The sequence below is a fragment of the Podarcis bocagei genome, assembly GCF_964188305.1.
Source record: "Podarcis bocagei genome assembly, chromosome: 5".
In the NCBI taxonomy this organism is placed as follows: Eukaryota; Metazoa; Chordata; class Lepidosauria; order Squamata; family Lacertidae; genus Podarcis; species Podarcis bocagei.
The window spans coordinates 76335136-76356423 of NC_138129.1; the positions used below are offsets into that span (position 1 = coordinate 76335136).

General features: G+C 43.6%; 1 protein-coding gene across 1 annotated transcript in view; it reads right to left on the reverse strand.

The window, feature by feature from the left end:
* Positions 1–20838, reverse strand: part of PALMD (palmdelphin) — a 55634-nt gene extending 34796 nt beyond the window's left edge. The window contains exon 1 of the mRNA XM_081194054.1: positions 20713–20838. The gene's annotated coding sequence lies outside the window, so the exon portion shown is untranslated. The remainder of the gene's footprint in view (positions 1–20712) is intronic.
* Positions 20839–21288: the final 450 nt, after the last annotated feature.

Sequence of the window (21288 nt, forward strand, 5' to 3'; positions counted from 1 at the left end):
CACCATTGCAAGGAGGTCTCAGGCCTCAGGAAACAGGAAGCCTGTTGCCTGAGCTCCAAGACCGTCTTATGATGGTACTGAACCAGAGGGAGGGGAGGAGTCGTTGCAACTGTGGGGTGTAAGAATCAGGTGCAGTCAAACACAACATTGCTAGAGTAGACATGATGGTTGTCTCAGTCCTCCAGCCGGAACTTCCTGCTATCCAGGACTGAGATGAAACTTCCTATGTGTAACTTGAGATGGGCGTGGCCTCTCCTGAAGTAAAAGAGCCAGAATCACAGGCTGGTGACCATCTTGTCTCTCTTGTCTCTATCGATGCCATCTTAACAACAACACTACTAAGATGCACCCTTGGCTCCAGGCCAAGAGAAGAAAAGGGGGGCTTTCTCCCACAAGGAGATAGTCACCACATTTAAACTATGTTCTAACCTTTTAATAAGTCTCCCTTCTGGGAATCTTTGTGTGAACAGATGATTACTTGTGAGTAAATGTTTTATACTTTACAGAAGACTGTGTAGCGTCTTATTTTAGGAGGGATTAAATGGGGAAAATAAAGGTCCGTATAGTTAAAGCTATGGTTTTCCCAATAGTGATGTATGGAAGTGAGAGCTGGACCATAAAGAAGGCTGATCGCCGAAGAATTGATGCTTTTGAATTATGGTGTTGGAGGAGACTCTTGAGAGTCCCATGGACTGCAAGAAGATCAAACCTATCCATTCTTAAGGAAATCAGCCCTGAGTGCTCACTGGAAGGACAGACTGTGAAGCTGAGGCTCCAATACTTTGGCCACCTCATGAGAAGAGAAGACTCCCTGGGAAAGACCCTGATGTTGGGAAAGATTGAGGGCACAAGGAGAAGGGGACGACAGAGGACGAGATGGTTGGACAGTGTTCTCGAAGCTACCAGCATGAGTTTGACCAAACTGTGGGAGGCAGTGGAAGACAGGAGTGCCTGGCGTGCTCTGGTCCATGGGGTCACGAAGAGTCGGACACGACTAAATACTAAACAACAACAACAACAAATGTGGAAAATACCAGGAAATATTTACAGAGACTCTAACGAGGCTGAGCAAGCTATCTGCTATGCGTATGTTTAAATAAAAGGGGAATGTTAACTCTGCTGATTTTGTTGAACTTGTAAAGACAAGTTGGGATGGGATATCTTAGACAATATATCCTTCCCCACATCCCTAAACATTCCCACAACAACATATGCTCCAACACGTTGAGGTGAAAAACTGCGACACGTGTCTTCCAGAAAGGCATTCCCACACAAGTCACATGACTTGCATGAGATCATGGTCCTGAAAGACACGCTTTTTGGGAGGTGAGACTGTGGCACCCAAAATGGGCACCAAACTCTCACATGAAAATAAAAATGGGACATTCCAGTTTTACTGCAATAGTTGAGGGGTATGTAAACAGAGGCAGAGACACTTGATTTGGGGAGGGCTGGTGGGCCAGGGATGGACTTGGGTAATCTTTGGTAACATGACGCCCTGTGCAAGGCCAAAATTTGGTGTCCCCAAATGGATCTTCTCAATTTTGCACCAACACTTCCCTAAATCTAGCGCTGGTGGGGCCCTCCATAGCAGGAACACTACAGCACAACAAGAAGGGTGAACCACAGTAATACACTAAATTCATGTATTTAATGAGAAAACACCTTAACTTTCATTGTGTTGTGTCTGATTACAAAATGGGTGTATTGGGAGAAAAGCACACCAAAATGCTGACCCTTTTTTGAGGACTCTCTTTCTAATGGCAAGCTGATGTGGAAATGTAACAAACTTAAAACTGAAAAAATGCGAACTGAAATTGACAGATTCTTCCAGCCGTAGTTGTTTTGTCTTTTCAGAGAAATGATTTTAAAACCTTGGACTAAGTGATTATAGCTCCCTCTGCCTAGTGGGAACATCTCTCTTGACGTTGTCCTGGGACATTTGCTGAGATAATCCTACACCGTAGCAAGTGGCAAATGTTGTTTGTCTTTCTCCCTCGTACAAGAAGTTCCACGCCCTGAACCTCTGGAAGAAAGCTTTCCTTGACTCTGTTCCTCTGGGTGGAACAGCCTTCCTATTTCTATTTATAACCACCCTGTTAAACCTTTTAAGTTGAAGAAAAAGGCCTCTTTAGCAGCGTTCTGGTCTGTAAACTGTTCTGGTCTCTGTAAATGGTGACATACTTTAAAAAAGAACCTGTTACTGGCATGTACCAGTCCCATGATGGTCGCCTGTGTGTTTTGTGGCAGACTTGTTCCCTTCCTGTCTTTTAAATATAGGATCTTTTATATGTAGTCAACTTTCTTTCTTTCTTTCTTTCTTTCTTTCTTTCTTTCTTTCTTTCTTTCCTTCCTTCCTTCCTTCCTTCCTTCCTTCCTTCCTTCCTTCCTTCCTTCTTTCTTTCTTTCTTTCTTTCTTTCTTTCTTTCTTTCTTTCTTCTCATACTCATACAGAAATAAAACAGCAATCTTGGACATAAGATTTTTAATAATAATAATGATAATAATAATAATAATAATAATAATAATAATAATAATAATAATAATAATAATTTATTTATATCCCGCCCTCCCCAGCTGAAGCCGGGCTCAGAGCGGCCAACAACAGTAAAAGTATCACAGTTTACATAAAATCACAATCAATTAATTGAAATTCATTCTAAAATCAATTCAAATCAGATTAATGGCAACCATTGGGCTAGAGTTCTATGAGGATTACTAAAGGAGGGGGTCAGACTGTGCCTTGGCCAAAGGCCTGGTGGAACAGCTCTGTCTTGCAGGCCCTGTGGAAAGATGTGAAGTCCCACAGGGCCCTAGTCTCTTGTGACAGAGCGTTCCACCAGATGGGGCCATAGTCGAAAAAGCCCTGGCTCTGGTTGAGGCCAGCCTAACCTCCCTGTGGCCTGGGATCCCGTGGCGAGGACCCCGTAAGGAGTCTTGCTGCGGCATTCTGCACCCGCTGGAGTTTCTGGGTCAGGCTTTCTGAGGTTGATCTCTAGGGAGGACAATGTGAGAAGGATGCAGCAGTCATGTGCCATTCGATCCCAGCCCCTCAGGGGAGAGGCTGTGTTTGAAGGCTGCATGGCGTCCTTCTCATGCCGCCCTCCCCAAGCCGCTTTGAGAGGCTGGGATCTAATCAAATCCCAGCCTGGCAAAGTCACGCAGGGCTGGCTCAGGGAAGAAAAAGCTCCTGGGGCGATCGCTCCGGCAATCGAATAGTATTTCATCAGCAAAAAGACACCGCTTACATAAACCCTTGCATGTTAAACACGTACATTTATTGAATTAGTAATCTATTTCCTTGAATCTAATTATCCTCAGAATTTTACAAGCAAAATATTTGACAGCATCTGTGTTCAGCTGGTTTACAATTTGGCATGTCCAGCAAAGCATAACTTAAATGTTTTGTATTATGGTTCTCATACCTGACAACCCGAAATCTAACTGAAAGTTTTTTGCAGTTTCCCCAGATATGTATTGGAAATATTCTCCTCATGCATGGGGTGACACTTTCTTGGAAATTATCATTGCAGGGGAAGGACCAGGGTAATAAATGGGCACTTGATAAGGGGAGTGCACAGGTCCCAAGAATCACTTTGTATCTGTATATACACATCCCCCCCCAAACAATCTGATCTGTTTTTGAGTCACACTTTGTTCTTTCTGCTTCAATTTGTGCTCTTGATTCCAAGCCCACCCTGTACAAAATGGGTGCCCAGTTCCCTGCAATGGGAATTCTAAAAATGCATTGTTCCCCACTTTTGGCCAAAATGAAAGAAATTTACAGGCACAGAAGCCCCTCCAGAGTGGTATAAGCCTGCCTAATTGTGGGCAAATAAATCCAGGGCTTTTCATTTAGGGCACCTTTCAACTTTGATTTATTTTTTTAAAAAAACCCCAAGGACAGGCGTATAACACTTTTTTTTTTTTTTTTTGCCAGAATGGCATACAATTTGCAGGCATTGTGAGCTCTTCTGAGGGGATGAAGCCTGCCAAATTTCAGAATGGTGGCTGTAATGGTTCTCTCATAAAGGCAAACATTTTGCTGTTGGACTGTGGGGGGGGGGGGGGTTCAATAAGAGCCATAGGGGTCAGGGTGTTGGAGGAAAAAGCCTAAATGCCTAGAGGAGACTGGGGTAGGGGGAAGCTAGTATACAAGCTTGGCCCCCACTGAGTGAAGTTCTCCAGCATTTCAGTTCTGCAAAATGTTCAAAAGGTGGCTTTGCAATATTGAAATAACGGAATAAAAGTTACAAAACCATCAAAAATATGAATTATCAATATAAAACAAGAAAAGCAAACAAGAAACAAAAGCAGCATTAAAAACGTCACCATGAAGGCAAATAATAATGTTATCTAAAAACATTCTCTTTGGTCTTGTATCTTTTATTGACTTCCTTTTGTTAAGGCCGATAGGAAATGTCGGGTGCCGATGAATATTAAATGACAAAAACAAAATGGTTGTGTCTCCAACTTTCATTTTAATCTCTGTCTCCCAGTGCTGATATGACCTTAATCTTAGCCTTCTGGACGATGCCCTACATTTCTGCATGGAAGGAGAAAAATCTCAGCATATTGCAATGATTTCCAGCGCCATTGGCATCGCTTAATTGCCGTGGTCACCAAAAGTAGGCCATTCTGACAGAGCGTATATCATTTGCTCATGTAAACAACACTTCTCAGCACTCTGACCCTTGAATGCCACCCTGTCATTTCACAACTGCTTGTAACATATTTCTGCATTTTTGCTCATGTGCTCCTTTGAAAGGATTCTTGCAGCTTTCTTGGCTTTCCCTGGAGTCTTAAATGTCAATTTCTCTGTTTAATGAGACATCCCTCCTCTCCCTTCCCTTGCAACCTTAGATGGAGGAAACAGCTGTCTAGGGGCTGACATCCACACACAGTGTTTTTGTGATAAAGAACTGGCAGCTTCTGAAACCAGATTTAATTAAGACTAGCCTTTCTCCCGTAGTCTCATCAGAATAGCACACTCCCCTTGGAATGTCATTACCTTTCCTAACTACCTCAGGAAATAGTATTAGAAGATTATTAATTAAGGGGGAAATGTACAGAGCTCATTATAGATGGCTGCCAGGGAAAGTCAAATACTGTGAATATCTGGGGCCTTTGTGATATGTTTCTGTTGAGACTGTGATCACGAAAAACACTCCAAAACACTTCTGTTGTATTTTACCCTCCCATCCACACAGAAGACGCCCTTATGGGGGAGGCTTAACACTGAAACCTCTTCCGCTTATAACTTAATAGCAGCTTCTGCCAGGAAAATTAAACCAGCAATCAGGTTTTGGGTTTCCCATGTCAGTTTCCTGTTCTGCCTTAGCCAAAGCCCTGGCTGTTACTTCTGGTGTGGGTGGAGGGGATGTTTGTTCCAGTTCTGGCACACTGGCTGGATGTTGGCTGCTCCATATCCGTCATGAAATTCTTGCTGTTGTTTCGAAGTGTTTGAGCTTTCCCTTGCAGTGTGCAAATGTAAACAGTGCTGTGGTGTTCTGCACTTAGCCTATGGTTCCATGACACCCACCACCCTCTACTTGTCATAGAGATCCCCTTAGGTATTTGAAACAGAAACACACCCCTGGCCCTCTCAGGCTTCTGCCTCACTGTTCCTCTCTGCTCTGTTTAAATGATGCACACCAGCGTGGTGTAGTGGTTAAGAGTGGTGGACTTGTAATCTGGTGAACTGGGTTTGCTTCCCCACACCTCCACATGCAGCTGCTGGGTGACCTTGGGCCAGTCACACTTCTCTGAAGTCTCTCAGCCTCACTCACCTCACAGAGTGTTTGAGGTTGGGGAGGAAGGGAAAGGAGATTGTTAGCTGCTTTCCTCGGGTTACAGACGCTTCAGGTTACAGACGCTTCAGGTTACAGACTCCGCTAACCCAGAAATAATGCTTCAGGTTAAGAACTTTGCATCAGGATAAGAACAGAAATCATGCTCTGGCGGCGCGGCGGCAGCAGGAGGCCCCATTAGCTAAAGTGGTGCTTCAGGTTAAGAACATTCAGATTAAGAACGGACCTCCAGAACGAATTAAGTTCTTAACCCGAGGTACCACTGTACTGTGCAAAGGAAGTAAAATTCAGGAATCCAGCTTAGTTAAATTTTAGATGTGTACTTCTTGAACAGAGGTTTCCTAGAGATGAGGCGTCACGTCTCGGTAGGATGAGATGCTTTGGCCAATACGTACTTCACATTCTGATGATGCCATAGAAGGCTGCGCAGCAAAGCAACCCCATTGTGCTGTTTATTCCACCAAGGCCTTCTGCGTTAAATCTGAGATAGTTTAGATGAAGATAAAAGAAGGCCTTTGATGTGCAGTATGTGTTCCAGAACTTATTGCTCAGAACAAACTAAACATGGACATGAGGCTTTGTATTAGGAGAAACCTTTTGCAGACAACACAATCATCTTCAGATGTATTTGGAAAACATTCTTTTGCATTCAGCAAAAGACCAAGACAAGCTAGTTGGATGCAATTAAACATCAAAGCCCCTGTTGTCTTCTTATTAAGTGGGTGAAATGTTTTGAGACCGTCTTCTGTCTTCTAATGCATGCTTAACATGAAATAATGGGACATCATTCAGTGCCAGTGCTTGATGGAGACATGCCCTTGGATGGGCATGTTAGTAACATACGTATCTTTTAAATAAACCTTCTTCTGTCACACTGTAGTGTGACCATGACAAACAAGGCTTGGATTTGTATCCAACACGAGTGGTGCTCCTCTCATGTAATGGGACTTCCTCTCCTCTGCGTACACATCCCTGGATGGTTTCAGCTAAAAAGATTAAAGAATTGTGGGGTGGGGATAAATTTGTCAATAGCAAGTACCCATGATACAGCTAAATGGATCCATTGTGTTTGGATGCAGTGTTCCTCTGAGCATCTGATTCCAAGTGGAATTGAAAGGGAAGGCCTGTTGCCTTCACACCTTGCTTGTAAATTTCCCAGGATTTTCTGGGTGGCTGCCATTTCTGTAGGATTCTGAACTAGATGGACGTTTCTTCATCCGAAACAAAAGGAAGGGGGACTGCTATCTTATTTGAATGGCACCCCTGTCAAGTTCAGCCATAGCAAGTTCATAACCTCAGCCCAGATATAGCTGCTGCAGAATTTAAAATGAAGAAAGTTGCGATCCTGAAACCATAGCCCAGAGAAACCAACACATAGTCCTAATCAGAATTTACTTGAATAGAGGTCCACATTGCTTTTAGTGACTATACCAAGGTGACAAGCAAATGCTAGGAAAGTAATACAGTAAGCCAACAGAATTGTAAATGCATTTGGCAGTCTGGATCTGTCTGGATCTGTGGTTCTATCTATTGAAAATGAGTCAAAGGGAACATTAAGCAGTGACAGATGTGACCTTGGAAGTAAGTCCAACTAAAAAACGAGGCTGAAGAGAGGTGAGGTGGGGGGAAAGAGAGCCCCTGTTAATAAGAGACTGGCTAAGAGTTGTAAAAGAGGAACCTCCTGGGGAAGAAGAAGGTACATAGCTGTGCATTTCTGCACTCTTTACCCACAAATCGCTGGGTTGGCTCCCCTGGCAGCCTGCATAGATGAGCTTCGTCCTCTGACAAATAAAGTGAGTTGCTGGGCAGGCAATAAATTGGAGTGACAGTGGAATCAGGTGCAATAAAGGCAAGGGATTGACAGGCTGAGATTGTTGTTAAACCATTGCCTGAAGCAGCAATGAGACTATAGGACAGATGATTAACTGACCGTGGTTCTGACAGAGACAGAGGAAGCAGTTCTCAAAAGCAGATCTACATTGCCCATGTAGATATGGAGTGGTCAGCATTTCACAGCCACCAGTCGCATGATTTGATGCTTCGCAAATTGTGAAAGAACACCATGCAATCCCAAAACTATTTGTTTCACCATTGGTGTGCATCATTTAAACAGGGCTTCATCAACCGTTTTGCAGATTAAAAAAATTCATTATTGCCAGATTTCTGTAGACTTGTAGAATTGAAAGGAACTGTGGAGGTCATCTGGCCCAATTCATCTTCCTTCATGGTGCAGGATCTGCAGTGCAGGATTCAACTGCGGCATCCCTGACAAATGGCTCTCCAGTCTTTGCTTTAGCAGCTCAGTGTAAGCACTTTGCATGCAATCTCTGGTCATGGGTGGGGTGGCATGCACAGAGGAGGGGAAAGAGGATAGTACACCAGTTCCCATCTCCTCCAGTGATAGAAACTGAGATATGAAAGCTAGGTGCTAAATGACACCTTAAACCGAGGTTACGGGCACAACAATGGAATGTCTAGGTGCACTTTTTTATAACAAGAATATACAAAACTGCAGCTAAAATATTATGTTCATTTTTCACATGGTCTAGTCCTTCCCCTGCCCAAACCCCTAATGGTCTTAAGAGGGTCTCTTCTCCAGTCTTCAGAGAGTGGCCGGAAGTGGGGAGGCAGAAAAAGGTCCTCTTTTCCTTCCACTCTGCAGTTTTAATCAGAAATCTTAGGCTCACTCAGTACAGTGCCCAGAGTATGGGTAGGCAAACTAAGGCCCAGGGGCTGGATCCGGCCCAATCGCCTTCTAAATCTGGCCCGCGGACGGTCTGAGAATCAGCGTGTTTTTACATGAGTAGAATGTGTGCTTTTATTTAAAATGCATCTCTGGGTTACTTGTGGGGCATAGGAATTCATTCATCCCCCCCCCCAAAAAAAAATATAGTCCAGCCCTCCCACAAGGTCTGAGGGACAGTGGACAGGCTCCCTGCTGAAAAGGTTTGCTGACCCCTGGCCCAGAGCTTAGAAACTGCTCACACAAATGACATTCCCTATCGCCAAATGCACCAAGAACAATGGGTTTTTCGAACACTGCTGTCCTCTAAATCTTGTTGCCATAGCCATTGCATCTTCCACTGATATCTCATCCCTCTGAACTGACAGCAGTGGATCCAGCTAGTTCATCTTAGAGAACCAGATTTGGGACAAGCGTTTCCAATGATCTATCCCTGGGTAAATCACCTCAGGTTAAGAACAGTTTCAGGTTAAGAACGGACCTCCAGAATGAATTACGTTCTTAACCCGAGGTACCACTGTATGTGTATACAGGCGTGCAGAAAAAGTACATGCATGTGCCCACACTTCCCCATCAAACGGCCTACATATTGATCCTAGCCCCCATGAAAAAGCATCTCACTTCATAACATGTGAAGTAGCCCTGTTCAGTTCTGTGTCACTAACTCGTAGAATTAAGAGACTAATGCCTGAGCACAGATTACTTCATGTGGGTGGGTATGTAAACATTAGAACCATAGCCTGGCCAGATAATTAAAAAATGATTTTGTAAGATCGTCTTGCAAATTAGATTTTTAGAGGCTTCTCTTATTTATTTAGAACACTTGGCAGCTGCCTTCCCTTCCCAAAGGCATTCGTTACAACATAATGGCATCTAGGTGTTTGCCCCAAACCAAAACTCAACAGCAAGTTGCTAGTCAAAGAGCAGCCCACATAATTTTGACAGTGGAAAAAGCATTCCAGCATAGAAATGTTTTTATCAGCTGAGAAAAAACAAACCAGGGAGTTGGAGTTCGGGTGGATTTACCTTGGAAATTAGTTTCTGAAAGTGGGTTTGACATGGGATGGGAACAGCCCTACTGTTAGGAAGAAGGGAGGCAGCTCCTGAGGGATGGAGGGGAGAGCAAGATTTTGGATAATAGAGCTGTGTATGCCTTGTGACCTGCCCTGTGCCCCTTAAGCCAACCGGCTGCCCTCAGGTGCAGTGGAAGACACTGCCCCATGACAGTTGACCTAAGATTGAATTAGTGGTCTGGTCAGCTTTTGTACATGCAATGCGAGAGGCGCCATCTTTGCCTCGGGCAGCAAAATGTCTTGGGCTGGTCCTAACAAGGGGAAAGGAGATTCTATATTAGAGATTCTATTGGAGCATTGGCTAACAGGCAAAAGTAAAAATAAAATAAAATCTCATGAGTAAAAATGCTGAGAATCACAAGAGACTTTTAGAGATTTCTGATACTGAGGGCTTTAAAAAAACATACGTTGGTCTGTTATTTAGCATGAGTCATACTAAGGTCTGTGCGTTTGATGAATGTGTTTATGTGACATTCTGTCCCTTTCTCTGTAATGTAGAACAATATAAATCAGGGACAGCCAAGTCAGTGGTTTCTTTAAACAATGACTATACTATTTCATTTTTTTTAAAAAAAGACAAAGGCCATTTTGGATATATGTGATGTTATCAGCAATTTATTATTGCATTCACAGAAGTGTCAGATGTCATGCCAACCTTTACTTGTTACTGCAATTGCAAGACATCTTGCTTTTATTTTTGGGAAGGAACTGAACGTATAAATTCCAGGCGTAAAGCATAGTCTCCATTGCCGTAAACTCCCCTAAGATTTCATTGACATCATTGGTTTCAGTCTTTTGCTATACAGCCTATTGAACTAACGCTATGCAGCCTACTGAACTTGCTTTCAGTGCACTGGAAGATTGGCTCAATATCCAAAGGTCATTGGCTGCATCTAAAGCACAGTCAGACTTTATGACAGAGGTGTAGTGGGCAAAGGAAGCAGCTATCTTCCAAACACGCCTGCAAATAGGACCTGATTTTCAGGATCAGCTTTTAAGACTTTGTACTGACACATAGGCCTGGAAGCTCTATTATAAAACTGTACAGTGGTACCTTGGGTTACATACGCTTCAGGTTACATACGCTTCAGGTTACAGACTCCGCTAACCCAGATATAGTGCTTCAGGTTAAGAACTTTGCTTCAGGATGAGAACAGAAATTGTGCTCCGGCGGCACGGCAGCAGCAGGAGGCCCCATTAGCTAAAGTGGTGCTTCAGGTTAAGAACAGTTTCAGGTTAAGTACAGACCTCTGGAACGAATTAAATACTTAACCTGAGGTACCACTGTATTCTATAATTTTCCTTCGGAAGTAGTTTATTTATTTGTTTGTCTGTCTGTTTTTAAAACTAATTTTTATTGCTTCCAATAAACATTAATAAAACACTACCAAGCAATGTACATCCAAATTGTGATTGCACACAACATATATAGCACTGTTATGTCTGTGAGGTAATGCACGTACTCTATGACACTGCCCCTGCTCCCAACTAAGATGTTTGCTGGCTGAAGACAAAAGATTGTCTTTGAAAATGTCCACGAGAAGTGGGTGGTGGCCTTGATCTATGGTCCTGTAGATGTTGTTCTCAGTGGTTCCTATTAGCCATCAAGACCGATGGTCCAAGATGATGGGACTTGTAGTTTATCAACATCTGGAGGGCTGAAAGTTGGAGCAAGAGAACGTCTGTTCTTTTAGTTGACTGGCGTTGTACATATCATGAAGGTTTGTTTTTCAGATAATGCTCTTTCCCCTTTCTTCATCTTTATAAATATGCAGTCTAAAAATGTGCACGTATCATTATTAAACACAAAATGCTTTTTCTCATCTCCTTTTGCCCCTCTGTTGGAACTGGGCTTTCTCAGGTTTCTCAGCTTTCTCAGGAAGACCCTTGTCTCTCTCTTCCCATTTTGGTTCAGAATTTGGTGTTATTCATAGAATAGATGTTGACAAATTTTGCCGAGTATAAGAAAATTAAAATGCAATGAATTTTAAATGGGAATCCCAAGTGTTCTGGCAATTAATTTGGATGGAACAATAAGAATATGAAGAGAATAGCAATGGATAACTCAGAGATGTAGCTGGCAATAAGCCAAAAGGAAATGTTTTAGAATAAATCTACTGCAAACACAATAGGCTCTTTTGAACGGTGAAAGGAAAATTAAGTCTTTTCAGATTAGACTTCTCAGTCCAGCTGGCTGAGAAGAAGAAGAAGAAGAAGAAGAAGAAGAAGAAGAAGAAGAAGAAGAAGAAGAAGAAGAAGAAGAAATGAGTCTTGTAATCTTGTGTGGATCCTTCTTCAGAAGGCATTCCACATTCTGAGTTGAGTCAATAAGCATCTTAAACTTCTGCTAGAAGTCCACTTTTCTTTACAGCCAGATCAGTATATTTCACTGGCAGGTCACAAGATTGCTAGACAACAACTTGAACTCCCTCCCCATTCCTGTCCTAGCTTTCCCCCCACTTTGCCATTCAGCATGCCCAGACATGTGTGCCTGCTGCTGAGAAGAAAGCGAGAGCACTTGATTCTTTTTCTGTATCTTGTGGGCCAATGCCTCTTTTGGTCCTACATCAAATCATTACACACCTTTAATTCATTTGTATAGACCTGCTTTGTAGAAACATGGTTAGTCAGCAGATGCATTATTCTCATCTGTGATTTAACCCACAGCGCCACCCGCATCCCTGATAGAACTATAGAACAATAGAATTGTAGAGTTGGAAGGGATCCTGGGTCCAGGTATCTCAACATGCAGTCCCCCATCCAGCTTGAAACCATACCAGGCCCTGCTTAGCTTTGCAAATGTGCTAGCAGTTTTATTGCTGCGCCACCAGGAGGGGCTGAACATGCATTTGGGCCATAATAGGTACATTGCACAGAAAATAATGGGCTGTGCATGGATCCTTTCAACTGTTTCCTGTATAAATTGGACTTCCCTGGAGCTGTATAAGTCCCAGATGTCCTTCAGTCTTTCCTCACGGCTGCTTGATGTCTGCTTTGAAGAAGAATGGGTGTCTGGCCATTTTTACATCTGTGGGTCCTTAAGTGAAATTCTAGCATGATCTCATTAGTTGTGCATGCTTTTTTAGTCCAACTTGAGCTCAGGCAGCTTATAGGCCAGGCGAGTTGCACATGCAAGCCAAATGCATGGCATTCCATTGATGTAGTGTGCAAATATTTACCGGCAAACACAGAACGAGCTACCAAGCAGCCCTCGCACCTGATATCCAGTTGATGTGCAAACCCTCGTCCTCCGAGATTGACAGGAACACACTCGTGACTCTTTCCACGTCTCTCTGCCTTACGTAACAATTGCTGCTATATATTCTGACTCACTGTTTCCTTGGCCCTGACGGCTGACTTTATCTGTTCACGCCCTAATGGAAAGCTTTCTGCTGAATGGAGGCTCTTGTGTTGCCAGTCTGCTCTATGGAAAACACACATAATTACATTCTTCATAGAAAATGAACACAAAGGCTCACCATGAATACAGCCAGCTCTCAAAATTAGGACAGTGTCGATTCCCTACAATTGCTGGGAGCTCACAGAACATCCAGGGCATTTGCATGTGAATGAGCAACGCACACATATTTCTGGGAGGGAATTATCTCTCTCGCTTTGCTTCTGTGAGCTCCTCACCACCCAGTAGGCATGAGGCCCTCAGGGGATTTTCCCATGTCCCTGCTGGATGCTAGCACCAACCAGCTGGCTTTAGCTAAAACATGCTACGAAAGCAGGAGGTGAGCATTCTGCCATTTATCACTAGTGAAGACTTAACTACAGTCCCTTTCTGTGGTCTCCAAAAAGTCATTGGAACTGTGCTATTTTTAATCTGTTAAAAGACAGGAATTTAAACATTGGTATGTGTTTTCACCTAAATTCTAAGTCCTAAAAGAATAAATACTTAAAAAGAGTGTGCTGAATCTGTGAGCTGGATGGGATTGACGGTGCCAATACATAACACAAAATAACAGCTGATTAGATCTTGGTGGGTTTGTTGGGAACAGCACAGTGTAGGAATAGCCAACAAGAACTCCCATCAGCACCAACAGGCATGGCAAATAGACAGGGATGATGGGAGTCATAGTCCAAAAACATCTGGAGGGAGCCACGTTGACTACCCCGACATATGGGAAGCTCTGGGTGGAGACGATATGACCTATTTTCAGTCCATATCACTTCTGCCTAAGTCTGTCCCATTTCTTTTCTATTTTGCATTGTCTTTCTTTCTTTCTTTCTTTCTTTCTTTCTTTCTTTCTTTCTTTCTTTCTTTCTTAAAAAAGTGGTATGGTACCCTGACCTGTGGGGCCAATTAGGCCCCATAGGGATCCTAATTTGGCCCATCAGGTCGCTTTCCCCAAGCTGCACCCATCTACTCCGTAACTGACATAATTTTTGTTGTTGTTTAGTCGTTTAGTCGTGTCTGACTCTTCGTGACCCCATGGACCAGAGCACGCCAGGCACTCCTGTCTTCCACTGCCTCCTGCAGTTTGGTCAAACTCATGTTGGTAGCTTCAAGAACACTGTCCAACCATTTCGTCCTCTGTCGTCCCCTTCTCCTTGTGCCCTCCATCTTTCCCAACATCAGGGTCTTTTCCAGGGAGTCTTCTCTTCTCATGAGGTGGCCAAAGTATTGGAGCCTCAGCTTCGCGATCTGTCCTTCCAGTGAGCTGATCTGTCCTTCCAGGGCTGATTTTCTTCAGAATGGATAGGTTTGTTCTTCTTGCAGTCCATGGGACTCTCAAGAGTCTCCTCCAGCACCATAATTCAAAAGCATCCATTCTTCGGCGATCAGCCTTCTTTATGGTCCAGCTCTCACTTCCATACATCACTACTGGGAAAACCATAGCTTTAACTATACGGACCTTTGTTGGCAAGGTGATGTCTCTGCTTTACATTATGCTATATCCCAATTCACATATCTCAACAAATCCCAGTTGTTCCTGGGCAAGCAAGGTCTGCAGTCAGGGTCTTTTAAAGTATTCCACACCCAATGCAAGCCCTACTGGGATTGGCTCCGTTCAAGAGCTCCCCGAGTGGGCATGCAGCAAACCATGCTTCCTTTGCGCAAGAAGCTTGATTTCAAAACCGACAGGCAAGTGAACATTTCCCCTTTGTGGACTGACTTGAAACAAAGCTGGTCTGCAAAGGTAAAGACTTTGGCTGACATCATGGCGATGTCAGGTGATTGACAGGCTCTGCCCACCTGTCAAAGTGGCCCACATAGATATTGGGGGAGGGGTATTAGGATTTGGCTCACTGGCTGAAACCCATTTCCCATCCCTACTTTCAAATCTGAACAAACTGGATTGGAACACTCTTGTTCTTTCTATCTGTGTCATCTACTGGCATATTGCTGTTTTTGATTTTTACATTGGATAGTTTGCTGAAATCATCATATATATTTTTATGTTGTGAACCATTCTGAGATCTGTGGGTGAAGGGTTGTATGCTAAATAATAAAATAAATAATAACAATCAGTGTTATTTTTCTAGAAAAAAGAGGTGTTGGAACTCACCATGAACGCCTCCCTTGTTCTCTTATAATGGCAATGGCGCCCACCTGAGTTCTTGTGAGTACTGGCTTAAAAAAAAGGCCTGATAATAATATATGGAAGGAGGGAAAGAAATGGAAGTAGTTTTATTGATTTGACTGTTTTCTGACAGGCCCTGCATCTTGTATAGTTTTCCTGCTTCCATTCCATAGCAGTAGCATTTCACAGATGCTTTCGTTAGTGTGTGAATGTTCAAAATAGCCATGAATGGAAATTCCTGAAAGCACATGGATGGTTCCATGCAGCAAAAATGCAGAGTAGCCCAGGAATCCCCCACCTTTTGTTTCACCCAATTGTTTTTATAAGAACATCAGCCTAGACATCAAATGTTTGCTGTGCTGAAGATCCTTCAGGGAGCCTGTAGCATTTGGAGAACACATGCATTATTTCCCCCCAATATGCTTTTTCAGATACTCATCTGTTTCTGGTGACTTGAAATGCCTGGATTTTTCAGGCCACTTTGTGTTGAAACTGAGAATTTTTTTTTTCTATCCCCGCCACCTGATAAATTTGTGCAGTAGGAATGAACCATTTGGTCTCGAATCCCACTAGATCTGTGAGCTATGGAGGCAGCATACAAGAGGCTACTGCTAATAGGCATACTGTTGACAGCAGCTTCTACTCATCTTTCTACAGGTGGAGCAGGACCCTTCACACTGGTGGAGCTGGGCAGAGGGACACCTCTCGATCATGGGGTTGTATTGTTTTGCCCATCAATTAGTATATCAAGAGTTAATCCTCTTTGAAATTATCAGCAGTTTAAGTGTGGAACTTCCAAATGCAGTGAGGCTAAATGCAGTCAATAATGTTCCCGTCTGTTATCTTTGTCCATGGAGTCTTCTTGGCAGGGATACTGGAGTGGCTTGCCGGTTTCTGCTCCAGGTGGATCACGTTTGGTCAAAACTCTCCACTATGACCTGTCCATGTTGGGTGGCTCTGCACGGCATAGCTCATAGCTTCTCTGAGTTATTCAATCCCCTTCGCCACAGCAAGGCAGTAATCCATGTGGGACAAAAAGCTACAGTTAGAACTAGATATGAAACAACTGATTGATTCAAAATTGGGAAAGGAGTACGACAAGGCTGTATATTGTCTCCCTGCTTATTTAACTTATATGCAGAATTCATCATGCGAAAGGCTGGGCTGGATGAATCCCAAGCCAGAATCAAGATTGCCGGAAGAAATATCAACCTCAGATATGCAGATGACACAACCTTGATGGCAGAAAGTGAGGAGGAATTAAAAGAACCTTTTAATGAGGGTGAAAGAGTAGAGCGCAAAATATGGTCTGAAGCTCATCATCAAAAAAACTAAGATCATGGCCACTGGGCCCATCACCTCCTTGCAAATAGAAGGGGAAGAAATGGAGGCAGTGAGAGATTTTACTTTCTTGGGCTCACTCCATGATCACTGCAGATAGTGACAGCAGCCACAAAATTAAAAGACGCTTACTTCTTGGGAGAAAAGCAATGACAAACCTAGACAGCATATTAAAAAGCAGATACATCACTTTGCCAACAAAGGTCTGTATAGTTAAAGCTATAGTTTTCCCAGTAGTGATGTATGGAAGTGAGAGCTGGACCATAAAGAAGGCTGATCACTGAAGAATTGAAGCTTTTGAATTATGGTGCTGGAGGAGACTCTTAAGAGTCCCATGGACTGCAAGAAGATCAAACCTATCATTCCTAAGGAAATCAGCCCTAAGTGCTCACTGGAAGGACAGATTCTGAAGCTAAGGCTCCAATACTTTGGCCACCTCATGAGAAGAGAAGACTCCCTGGAAAAGACCCTGATGTTGGGAAAGATGGAGGGCACAAGGAGAAGGAGATGGCAGAGAACGAGATGGTTGGAAAGTGATCTTGAAACTACCAGCATGAGTTTGACCAAACTGTGGGAGGCAGTGGAAGACAGGAGTGCCTGGCGTGCTCTGGTCCATGGGGTCACGAAGAGTCGGACATGATTAAACAACAACAACAACAATGTTCCCGTCATTGGCAATGGATATGTTAGGCTTCAGGGAATAGGCTTCTTCCCCACTTTGGCAGAAGATAAGCAGAACAAAGCAAAAGGAGTCTTCTTACCAGTTAGAAGCTTTAATGATCACAGCAAGAATCCATTTCCTAGGAATGAAGGTGCACCCACTTCCTCCCTGGTACCCCACGTCACTACCGCATCTTGTAACCTGATCTCACAACCACTGTGCTTTCCTGTGCTGCCACCTTATCTGCTCTTCTTGACCTTGGGCTGAGTGGATGGACACTTTCCAGAGACAGTGTGTCTGTTAACTCTCTCTCCCCCCCAGTGCTTCTCCTCTTAGCTGTTCCCCCTCCAGTACAGTGGTACCTTGGGTTAAGAACTTAATTCGTTCCGGAGGTCAATTCTTAACCTGAAACTGTTCTTAACCTGAAGCACCACTTTAGCTAATGGGGCCTCCTGCTATTGCTGCGCCGCCGGAGCAAAATTTCTGTTCTCATCCTGAAGCAAAGTTCTTAACCCGAGGTACTATTTCTGGGTTAGCGGAGTCTGTAACCTGAAGCATCTGTAACCTGAAGCGTCTGTAACCTGAGGTACCACTGTATGTCCCAGCTTCTGCCTTCTGAACTATGTCCTTCTGCAAGCCACTCTTCCAAATTTATACTGTCCTCCTGCTCCTGGGAAGATTCAGGATCCTGATCAGGAGCAGGGGCAGGCTCCCGCCATTCCTCCTCAGTGCAGCCCTCCTCAGCACGGTCCCTGAGAGATACCACTTATGGTGGAGGGTATCTCACATATAGTATCAAATGTACATCCAACTCCCATCCAAGCCATCTCCCATGTGGTCCTCATAACTGAAGTTCAGGCCATTCCATTTATAGTCAGAAGCCTATATAAGGCAATGCTGTTGGATAGGGAGAGCTCCGTTGGTATAGTTTGAGACTTTTAATCTCAGGGTAATGGGTTCAAGTCCTACATTGGGCAAAAAGATTCCTGAACTGCAGGGAATGACCTTTGTGGTCCCTTCCAAATCTACAGTTCTATGATTTTATGATTCCAGGAGGGAAAGCGTATTAAATGGCATCCAAGGGTGTATAATAAAAGGAGTGTCTAAACTTACTGTGTTCATGCTCTGTTAACATACCTGAATAATATAAATCATATTAGAGGATGTTCCTTTATTCCTTCCCCAGTAATCATTATAGATTTGAGGGCAAAATTAATGTACTTCAAAATAATAATAAAGAACCAGAGCAAGGAAGGAAGATAGAAGGGAAACACAAGAATCCTAAGTATAATCCCATGCCCATCTGATACAACAGATTTATTATAAACCACTCTGAATTTTTAAATTGAAAGTTAAAATTGAAACCTTTTAAGCTAATAAATAATAAAACAGAGGCCTGCTAAACAGACACAAGTAAAATGGATATTTCTGAGACATATATCGTGGTTTAATTTAAATTGCAAAGCAGTTAAATAATCCTTGCCACAAATGTATTTCATTTCAGTGACTTCACGCCACCTAGAGAAAAAGAGCCCATTAAAGTTCACCATAAATTATGCAGACTGAATTTCAGGTTCTTCTAAGATTGGTTTTCAATTTAGCCTGTCCTTTCAGATACGGGCCTTTGTCTTTGTTGAGATTATGCCGCGCAGTCTTCCACAACCTGGTGTCTCTCAGGTGTTGCTGGATTCCAGTTCCCATCAGACTCAGCCAGGATGGCCAGTGGGCAGGGATGATGGGACAGGGATGTGGTCCAAAAATATCTGGAGGGTATCAGGCTGAGGAAAGCTTGTGTGATATGTCTTTCAGGTTCCTCCTTCCCTTCCTGTTAACACACAGTGCTCTTGATAGCAGCAGCAACCCCTCCATTGCAAAGCTTTAGGCACTAGATTTCTACATTCCAGCTTCCAGGTGGCATTGAGTCGCTGGCCATTTCCCCTTGGTTTGTCAAAAGAAAACACGGCAAAATTCAGCAGCAGATGCCATATTCTTGTTGCAAGGTGGTATGGGGAAGTATGCATGTTTTTCCTTTTGATGGACGGCCTCCTTCGATCAATGGATAGATGACATGCCAATGCTTGCAACCCATGAACAGATCACTTTCAGATGGAAGTTATATATGGACAAATGTAATGGTATTTGGAATGTATTTGTCACAACCATAGTGGCCCATGAAACAGTGTACAGTGGTACCTCGGGTTAAGAACTTAATTCATTCTGGAGGTCCGTTCTTAACCTGAAACTGTTCTTAACCTGAGGTACCACTTTAGCTAATGGGGCCGCCCGCTGCCATCATGCGATTTCTGTTCTCATCCTGAAGCAAAGTACTTAACCTGAGGTACTATTTCTGGGTTAGTGGAATCTGTAACCTGAAGCATCTGTAACCTGACGCATCCGTATCCCAAGGTACCACTGTATTTACTTTTTATTTACCTATGTATATTTATCTCACAGACATAGAAGCCAACTCCTAGGGGCTGAGATCCCTTCGCTCCGCCCATAAAATATTTGAGGGGGCCAGCCCCCTCCCCCAGCTGATGGGTATTGCCATTCAAATGGTGGGTGAGTGCTGTGTCATGTGATCGATTATGTGGTGTGGGGTTTACCTGTCCCCCCATATTTTATTCATGCTGGCACCCTGCTTACAGATGACACCTGATATGTATGACACCTTCTTTGTGTATCCTGGCTGCATCGTCACAAATATAGCTCGGTATCCCTGTACAGTGGTACCTCCGGTTAAGTACTTAATTCGTTCCGGAGGTCCGTTCTTAATCTGAAACTATTCTTAACCTGAAGCACCACTTTAGCTAATGGGGCCTCCCACTGCCACTGCACGATTTCTGTTCTCATCCTGAAGCAAAGTTCTTAACCTGAGGTACTATTTCTGGGTTAGCGGAGCCTGTAACCTGAAGCGTCTGTAACCCGAGGCACCACTGTATCAGGGATGGGGAACCTGTGGTCCTCCAGCTGTTGTTGGACTCCATCTCCCATCATTCCTGACCATCAGCTGTGCCGGCTGGAGCTGATGAGAGATGGAATCCAACAATATTTGGAAGATCACAGGTTCCTGATTTCTGCCCTATATCATTTGCATTAAAAGATTGAGAACCCTCACACTCTTATGTAACAGGGGCAGCAGGAAAGCTTGGGTAGACCCCTACTTTGGATCCTTTTTTTCTTCCCAGGAAGTATCCAGAGTAGGGGGTCTACCAAAGATTTCTTCTTTGAATGGGCTGTCACAGGTGTGTATGGTGATGATCGCAGAGGCAGCCTATGAGAGCTGGAGTAAAGTCTCGATGAGTTGGGTACATCCTGCTGGTCTTGCACTACCCAACATAGCTGTCAACTTTTCCCTTTTCTTGCGAGGAATCCTATTCAGAATAAGGGAATTTCCCTTTAAAAAAGGGGAAAGTTGACAGCTATGCTACCCAGCCGCAACAGAAATGAGAAAACCTCATACAGAGTCATACTGTAGAATTCTCTAGGCAAAAACCTTGTCCATACATCTGTTTCTCTTTTTGCAAATAGCATGAAACACCAAATCTCTTACCTTTGTACCTTCGTAGCGCAGTGATTAATCCAAGGAATTGCCTCGCACTGCTGCAGCAGTTATCGGTGCCACACTGCAAATGGCATCGGGTCAGAGTGTACGTAGGGAAGTTCGAATCTGTAATAATGAAGGCTACCATCTGACTGCTATTGGGTTTTGTTGACGTAAGTATCTAATTTACGGGAGAGGCACCTGCTGGCATAGCAAGCATAATATCACCAATCTGTTATTGATTTCAACATGACAGCTGCACTCTAAACCAGATTAGTAAATATTTAACCTCGGTAAATTTAGGGTTTGAATGCAATCATGAACTGACGGGAATGTATGTCTGGGCAAATCTTGAGTCAAGGCTGGGGAACAGCAGGCGAGATGACCCAGGAAAGACCCAGGGAAGGTTAACATCTTGCTTTTGATGTGCAGAAAGTTCTGGCCCATTGCCAAAACAGAAATAACAATGACTCATGGATTTTGAATTTGAGTAGCCTAGTCACTTTTAACCCCAGAGATATCCAACTGCAGCACTGCCAGTTAAGACGCAGCTAAACTCATATCTGACAAATTTGCGACACATGT